The following is a 9,314-nucleotide window of genomic DNA, read 5'->3' on the forward strand; positions in this document are numbered from 1 at the left end:
TCTACCTCAAATAGTAGCAACCTCCAAATTAAAACCAAGCAAGCAGTTTTGGGCTCAGCTTGTAACCTGTTTCTCTTTTCAAAACCTAGCTATCAAATCTTGAACAATATTATTGGCCAACTAAGAATCTATCAATCAAAAGATCTACTTAGAGGTAGAGAAAGTGGCTGAGCCTGGGCGTTAAGGCATTTTAAACACCATGCTGGTCAATGTAGAGGGTTTTATGCCTCATATTCAACTGTATTCACATTCACTTCCATCTGTGTCAAGGCTACAACTGTTGATTTCCACCCAACAACTGCTGTCTGCAGCAGGTGTGCGTAAGCCGTGTGTGCCCAAACATCTCTAGCGTGCCACCAAAGCAAGCAGACACACATGCCAAGTCATCCTGCCTTCACGAATCCAGATTCTCTGGTGTTCAAGGCAACATGCAAGCCATTTCTTACGGGCCCCATAACACGACACTCACAACAGCCCCACAATATCACTGTCCCCTGTACTTCTTCATCACTGTACTGACAATCGCATTAACACCAAGTTACATGTTGAATGTCCCAAATCCAAAAGTCCAAAATCTAAAATGCTCCAAAGTCTGAAATATTTTGAGTGCCGACAGGACACTTAACAGAAAATGTTCACTGGAGCATTTCAGATTTCTGATGTTCAGATCTGGGATACTCAACAGGGAGTATGTGTACATATTTCAAAATCTAAAAGAAAATCTGAAAGAAAAATCTGAAATTCATAACCCCTCTGGTCCCAAGTATTTTGGATAAGTGACACTCAACCTGTACTACCAAAGCAAAATAACTCTTGCTTCCTTTAAAGGGGAGAATAACTCTCTAATGCTGACAGGCAGGTCTCATTCCTCTCTCAGCAGCTTACAAAGGTGCACCAGGTTATCACAGCGTGCAGCAGGAGAGGCTGAGAAGCTTCCCTGTGGATACCTCTCTCAGGTTATAAAAACAGGTTGTTTCACAGGCAAAGCCACTGAGACAGAAAGTCGCCTGGTAGTTGCTTGGGACTGGAAGGAATGAGGAGGCTGGAGGGGTGAAGGCTAAAGGCTGTGGGGTTTCTTTCTGGCAATGATGGCTGCACAACTGTGTAGGTGAATATACTAAAAGCCACAGAACTGTGTATCTTAAACGGGGAAATTGTATGCTATGTGAATTATACTTCAATAAAGCTGCTACACAAAACAGGTTATTTGGAAATGTTATTATACTAAGACATTCCACACAAAACAGTAATTGGTTATTTAAAACATATATATTGAATGAGGGAAAAACCATTTTGGGTAGATAAGGTATGATTACTTCTTCTCTCCTAAAACCACACAAAGTTTTGGTATGTACAATAGGAACTAAAATGGTAACACTGTTTAATACCTTGGTCAAGTACTCCTCTAGAAAAATAAGTGCATATATCCTAAGTAAATCATTTCTGAACCCAAGAGTTACGTTTGGTGTACTGAGAAGAAAGACAGTTATTTAAGTATTCATTACCTTCAGTTTGGCAAGTAGTTTACTGTAAGACTATGCCCTGAAGAAGGAACGTTTAAGATTTAATAATCAGGACAATTTTTTCATAAAATGTTTTTATCACTGTATAGAAAAAATGAAAACACTAACATTTTTAACACATTTGAAGAAAATACTGTTAATCACCATATTTTTCCTTTCTGGGGACCTCTGATGTTCTGGGGGTGGGGTGGGGAGGCTTTATTTTACTGCATCCTCACAGGCCAAACCACAGTTCCAGGTCATTTGGACTTTCACTCTGAGAAATCAACAGTGCAGTAACACAAGCTTGGTTTCTACCACAAACAAATTATTTGTTAAGTAGGTGATCTATCTAACCAACTATGTGAGTTGGTTGAATCTACAATTATAAGTTTTATGTTTCATCGAAAATGTACAGTTTTATAGGGCTGGGGCATGGTGGCTCACACCTGTAACCCAGGCACTTTGGGAGGCCAAGATGGGAGGAGATCGCTTGAGGCCAGGAGTTCGAGACCAGCCTGGTCAACATAGTGAGACCCCAATTCTAATAAAAAAAATTTTTTTAATTAAAAATTAAAATGTATAGTTTTGTCAGTGAAACCACAAAAAGCCTATATCCCCTACCCATAAACTTGTGACAACTTTCCCATGAACTGTTTCCCAAATGCATGCTTGTGGATTCAAATGGGTGTAAAGGCACCCTAGATCTCATCTGTCTAGTGTAGTTCCATTCTGTGTCCAATTCAACCACCTGCAGACCTAGCAGAACCAAAATTCCACCATTAAAAGCTAGTAGTTGTAACTGTAACAACAAACATTTTATATAGATCTTTGCAGTTTTCAAACTATTTTCCCAAGCCTTATTAACTCACTTCATGCCTAAACCCATCCTGTATGACAGACATATTTATTGTCTACACTGTAGAAACCAGAGACTCCAGTGTCAAACATGAAACTAGAAGACTCACTAGAGAAAATACAGCCAGGAAGCAATCATCAAACCCAGGTCTTCTGACTTCATGCTACTTACTGTACTCAACCCAGAGCCTAAAGTTTTGTTTGGATCTCATCAATTTTATTTCTGGAATTTATATTAGTTTGTATTAATGAAGTTGACTATTATAATGCTTAGAATATACTTCTGAAGTATTAAAAAAATCTGAAAAGAAACATTTCATAAATAGCAAAATACACTTCCTAGGTTTCCCTTATATTTTGAATAAGTTATGCCAGGATGGGTAGGGTAACAAGTTTTTACTTTGGTTTGTTTTCTATAGATGCCATTTTTTCTCTTAATTCCCTAAGTCAGGGTTTCCTCAAAGAGAACAAATGTTCTCAAAGCTTCCGCTAATATTTAGATCAAAATTTCCAAATTATTGGACTATAATTTAAGGCAAAGTAGAATGCCTGTTATATACTTTTTAAATAAAATAACATTTTAAAAGAAAGAATAATACATCTTAACTTAAAACAATTTTTTCTTAACTTTCTTAACATTCGGGACTAAAGACATTCCTTGGAAATAATCTAGTTTGATTAGATGAAAATTTTAAAGTAAGTCATTTCAAATACTTTTTGCAAATAAAGTACTTTTTAAATGTTCCACACCTCTGTGAAACAATCTGATGCGGCAATTTAGGCATTTCTCTTAATTGACTGACATATTTGCTTCTGTGAAATAGGCTAATACGTTTTGCATCACAATCTGCAATCATTAAAGCATTACAAGGCTTCCTTTTACTTGTATATGTAATGTAGGAACAGAAACAATTTTCACTATTTTACTCCTTTACCACACCAAATATGAATTTTTTAATATTGCTTCTGTAAGTACAGATCACAGAACATTTCCTCTGACTTGACTGTGGTGTAAACCTTCCCTCAGACAGGTATCTACTGAGATTACAAAACCTGCTCACGGGGCTATCTGCCTCTGGCAAACATCAGACTTCTGACTAGCATTATTAGCCCATCTCTCAACAACAGGGAATGTTAAAAATGCCAGGGCAGCTACCACCCTACCCACAGATTAGCAAAAGCAGGAGCATTTCCTCAACTCACTGGTCTTGCTACAAGCTTCTAAGGTCTCCACTGCCCGGCACCCCTATCCACTGCCCAGCTTGTCCAGCTATCACCACTGAACTGTACTTTTTTATCCTCTGCCATTCACTCTACCTCTGAAACAACCAGTATTTCCCTATGGGCCTAAAGTAGTCATCATCGTCTTTGTACAGGAACCTTATTGGCAATAATAATGACAAGGAGTAAATATTTTAGATGTCTCTGGTATAGGATAAAAAAGCTTAACCAAGGCCAGACATGGTGGCTCATGCCTATCTCAGCACCTTGGGAGGCCTGAGTGAGAGGATGACTTGAGGCCAGGAGTTTGAGACTAGCCTGGGCAAAAGTGAGACCCTGTCTCCACAAAATAATAATAATAATAATAATAATAATAATAATAATAATAATAATTAGCTGGGTGTGGTGGTATGCACCTGCAATCCCAGCTACTCAGGAAGCTAAGGTGAAAGAACACTTGAACCCAGGATTTCAATTCTGCAGTGAGCTCTAATTGTGCTACTCCACTCTAACCTGGGTGACAAAGTGAGACTCAAAACAAACAAAAAACAAAACACACAAACAAAAAACACAAAACCAAAACAAAACAAAAAATAGCCTGGGCAACATAGGGAGATCTCGTACCTACAACAGATATTTTTAATTAGCCAGGAGTGGTGGTGCATTCCTGGAGTCCCACGCCTGTAGGAGGCTGAGGCAGGAGGATCACTTTAGATTCAATGTGCCACTGTGACATAATAAGAAATACATGTTTTGGTATGTATTAATAAGATAATAGGAGAAGGAAGAAAGGAAGGAAAAATATTTACTAAAGGAAAAGGGGGGGTACTTACATTACTCCTTTTTTTTCTTTTGAGTGGGTCTCATTCTGTTGCCCAGGCTGGCATGCAGTGGCGCCATATTGGTTCACTGCAACCTCTGCCTCCCAGGCTCAAGCAATCCTCCCACTTCAGCCTCCCAAGTAGCTGGGACTACAGACACACACCACCATGCCGGGCTAATTTTTTTTTTTTTTTTAGAGACGGGGTCTTGCCATGTTGCCTAGGCTGGTCTCGAACTCCTGGGCTGAAGTGATCCACCTGCCTTGGCTTCCCGAAGTGCTGGGATTAAAAGTGTGAGCCACTGTACCCATGATTCTTTAAGACCCTTCAGCAGCCCATCATTTCAAGATGATATGGTCTTATCCCCTGAACTAGGTATCTGACCTCAATCATAGCTGAGTCCCAGACTTCCAATGAACCTTACACCCCACCACTCACCACTCCCCCAGTGATCCTTCATGTTGATGCACAATCACACACATCCTCGCATAAGCCGAGCACTTCCCACCCTCCACCATGCTTTGATCAACTGCAGTCTGGTTCCCCTGTGGCTATGGATCTTGTTTATTACATGTATTCCCACAGGACCTGCCCCAGCACCCCCAGCTCCAAGTGTAGTGGGTCCTGGATACCAGTTGATCCTCTAACACACAGAAAAACATATTAGAAACTCCATGTTTTAAATATTTTTATCCTTTTTAAAATGCCAATATCATGTATTTTTACAATATGCATGTATATTAAGTAAACACATATATTAAAAATATATGTGTTTATTTCTGGAATTTATATTAGTTTGTATTAATGAAGTTGACTATTATAATGCTTAGAATATACTTCTGAAGTATTAAAAAAATCTGAAAAGAAACATTTCATAAATAGCAAAATACACTTCCTAGGTTTCCCTTATATTTTGAATAAGTTATGCCAGGATGGGTAGGGTAACAAGTTTTTACTTTGGTTTGTTTTCTATAGATGCCATTTTTTCTCTTAATTCCCTAAGTCAGGGTTTCCTCAAAGAGAACAAATGTTCTCAAAGCTTCCGCTAATATTTAGATCAAAATTTCCAAATTATTGGACTATAATTTAGGGCAATTAAAAATATATACTCAATTCTTTTCTAACTTAATGGGCAATTTTTTAAGTTTGTCATCCATAGCTCAAAGGATATACACCTCTCTCTTACAGCCTCTCTCAATTTCTACTCTGTGTGTACTTAGCATAAAACATGGTGGACAAAAGTATGAACATCCATTCATTTATTCATTTAATAAATATGTACATCCACCAGGCATCATGTGCAGCAATGATGCCAGACATTTCCTGCCCTCGCAGAGCTTAGAGTCCAGGACACCAGACAAACAGAGCAACAAACACCATAAACGTAACCAAGCATAAAGCTGAGCATTAAAGAGGTCAAGGAGTGGGGGTGCTGTAAGCTGGTGCAGGGGCCAGAAAATGCCTGTCTGCAACAGTAACGACTAAGACCACCAAAGATGAAACTTAAATGATGATTAGAACTTAACAGGAGGGGTTGCGGGGAGTGGTATGGAAGGTGTATTCATTGAAGGAAGAAGGAATGGAGGCTATGGCAGGAGGACATTCCTCACTCAAGGAACCGGGAGAAGCCCCATATGGCAGAAATATGCTATCAAGTGCCACAAATATGTGGCAAAAACACAAACTCTGCCCCTACCAGCCATATGACCTCAGGCAACCACAGGTCTCTCATCTTCAGTCTCCAGCATTAAAAATGAAGATAACGAGACCCACCCTCCACGGGCTGTCATAAAGATTAAGTGAGATAACATACGTATACTTTTATCACAGGGGCTGGTGGAGGCCGTGGCTGCTGTTATAATTCAGTCCTTAGGTTCTCCAGTAGACTTTAACACCTTTAAGACCAGAATCTTTGCCTGAATGATCTTCTACATATAGACTCCCAACGAGTATTTGTTTTATTCCCCTCAAATGGCCTATGATAGTATGAGAAAACAATCAGGGAAAAGAAAATCAGTCACTGGCTTATGCCTATGTAAGACTCTCCAAGGAAATACAAGAAATCCCCAAGATCAGAAAGGTTCACCTATTATGAGTCTACAATAAAATACATAACTTTCTATAACTTCGAATAATAAAAGTTTTAAGTAACTGTGTCATCATGACACATTTTATTCTTGCATACTTTATATGTTCTAATCACATTATTAAATAAACTCATAAAGGTGAGAATGAGGCTGAGAAACGACTCTATGCCTCCAAGGCAGAGAAGATGGGAAGTGGCAGCCCCTAGCAATGAACCTGCTAAGGAGACCAAAGAAGGCCCAGAGAGAGGTGTTAACAACAGGTTTTCAACTTGATTCCAAAGAAAGGTTTTCTCTCTTCATTGACAGCCTGGAGGGTCCAAGAATAAAATGCATATTCCCTCTGGTTTGGGAAAATTAAGTAGTGATTATGACTCATTACTACTCAATGTGAAATCCATAAAAGTGAGTGGCCAACATCTGTTGAAAAAGCCAAAACTGCTCCATAAAATATAATCTTAACTCTTGTTTCAGACACAACAGTAGTAACACCCCCTCCACTTGCAACACAAGCTTTAATACCAAAATCCACCAACCATCACAGGGTCTGGCCTAAAGACGGAAAAATGGATGCAGTAGGTGCCATTATTTTAAAATGAACTTTTTCAGCAACACTGAGTATAACGGGGTCACAAGAGGATAGAGAGGGTCATTAAATCAAGTAAATTCCTAAACCTTTGGATTGTTAAAAAAGCAAACAAAGACAAGAATTCTTTTTCCTTTCTTTGTAATGTCTACCATTTAAAGAACTAAACACAAGAATTAGGCATTGGCAAGTAATCAGCAGGCACTAACTTGCAAATTTAATCCTCCAACACCCCTATGTGAAAGGTACTAACAGTAGCCCCATTCGCAGAAGTAAGACGTGCAGGGGCCATAACTCCATCACTTTCCAGCTCATAAAACAATCAATAAGCAAGTAAGTGATATTAGAAACAGTACACTACACATTTCCAGTGCTTTAATTACAATTGGTATACATTATTTTCAACACACCTTACAAGATAATTAAGACTCACCAATATGTTGAAACAGCAAGATGAAAAAATTTACCCTAGAGAATGATACAAAGGAGAAATGACCAAATAAAATGGGGTCGTATTAGGGGAGGGGGGCAAAAAGGAAGAGATGAATATATATGTATATGAGAAGAGATTCATGGAAAACAAGTCAGAAGTTCTGAGGAAGCACAGGAGAGAGTTCAGCTGCTTTTATCATCCCTCTGTGGTTCCTCTGCACTATGAGAACACAGGAAAGTATGATCCCCACGCGTAACCACTCTTCCCAGATCCTCACCTGCATGCTCCTTTGTTTCATTTTATATTTGGAAATCTGTGGGGGTATCTGCAGTTGTCACAATGATGGGGGACAGACATTGTGTGTGACAACCTCCCATCACCCAACACACACACACACACACACACACACATCTTGCCTGACCTCCCAATTTCCAGACATTCTCCAGTAAGCAAAAATCCTGAGCACAGACCCAACTCCATTTCATGCATTTTTAGGCACAGGTTTTATACACAACATTTTTCAGGAGAGGAACTATCACATTAAGTGGAGGAAATCTCTACTTCAGTTTGGAAATGTACCAAAAACTGTCCACCTCTTCAGAAAACCATGTCACCAGTGGCAAAGTGGCTCATGATGTATGAGTCGCCAATATGACCCCTCTAAGGACGTCCCGTGCAGGGGGATTCTATGTGCAGGCACTAGCAAACGTTACATCTTCTGGAGTTCAAAGTGTGATCTGCAGACTGGTCACAAGTCCTTCATTAGGACCTCTTGGTGCTTACAGAAGGAGTTTGCACCTCTTTAATTCTTTTTTCACAGCAAGACTGACTCAAAGAAGGCAGCTGTTGAGTGGTTTAGAGATGACACTCTCATAGCAGACCTGCATTTCGGTACCACTGTTTTAGCAGTCAGACCTAAGCATTCCTACATTTAAATAAGTATTTATAAATGATATTTCCTTTCATTTCTTCTTTGTGAGTTAAAGCACTATTTTAGAGTTTTCAGCATGTGTTAATCACACTTCAGGACACTACAATGAGCGTTACACAATATATCATAAATAGGGGAGCTGGGTCCAACAGAGTCGCCACCGCTATCACCAAAGAGAAGAACCACCTGGACCACCCAGCCTTGAACGTTGTCTTCCTAATGGTACAGGCAAACCTATCAAAAAAGGCATTATTACCCAGGCTATTCCAACATGGTCAAATTATATAACACCAACTCTAAATTAAACTCCTAGGGCAGATTCTAGAGACTGCTCATGTTTAACAGTTTCACTGACTAGTAGTAGAGAAAAAAGATCCCCTCTCCTCCAGGCCTTACAACAGTACTGCAGGTGGCAAAGGAGGACCTGCAGGCCAACTCCGCTCCGTCAGCATTTGTAAGTGAAGTTTCACTGGAAGGCAGCCATGCCATCTTATGTGTACTGTGTCCATGCTACTAGGTGGCCGCCTTCCCACTACAACTGCAGAGCTCAGTAGCTGAGACAGAGACTAAAGTATTTATCCGGCTATTTACAGAAAGTTTCCCAACTCCTGTTCTAGATCAGACATACCCTGGTGTGTTTTAGTTTTATCTTAAACCTATTTTTAATTTTAAATAAATCTATATATCATAATCAATATTACAAATGTAAATACTATGAGGGATGTTTGAGATAAGCAGGATAGTCTGAGCTTCAATAAATACTCCTAAATTTTAGTCTCTTTCATTTTATGAACACATACCTAAAATTCTCTGCCTAATTTTGGTTATCACGGCCTGAGATCAGGATGGCTTGACTCTGTGAATTATAATTTGGTATA

The 9,314-nt window shown here is 39.3% G+C and overlaps 1 protein-coding gene across 3 annotated transcripts in view; it reads right to left on the reverse strand.

Moving 5' to 3' along the window:
- TRIO (trio Rho guanine nucleotide exchange factor) overlaps window positions 1-9,314 on the reverse strand; it is a 365,439-nt gene that overhangs the window by 270,260 nt on the left and 85,865 nt on the right. The gene's annotated exons all lie outside the window — the stretch shown is intronic.

Source organism: Symphalangus syndactylus, chromosome 16, assembly GCF_028878055.3.
Source record: "Symphalangus syndactylus isolate Jambi chromosome 16, NHGRI_mSymSyn1-v2.1_pri, whole genome shotgun sequence".
NCBI lineage: Eukaryota > Metazoa > Chordata > Mammalia > Primates > Hylobatidae > Symphalangus > Symphalangus syndactylus.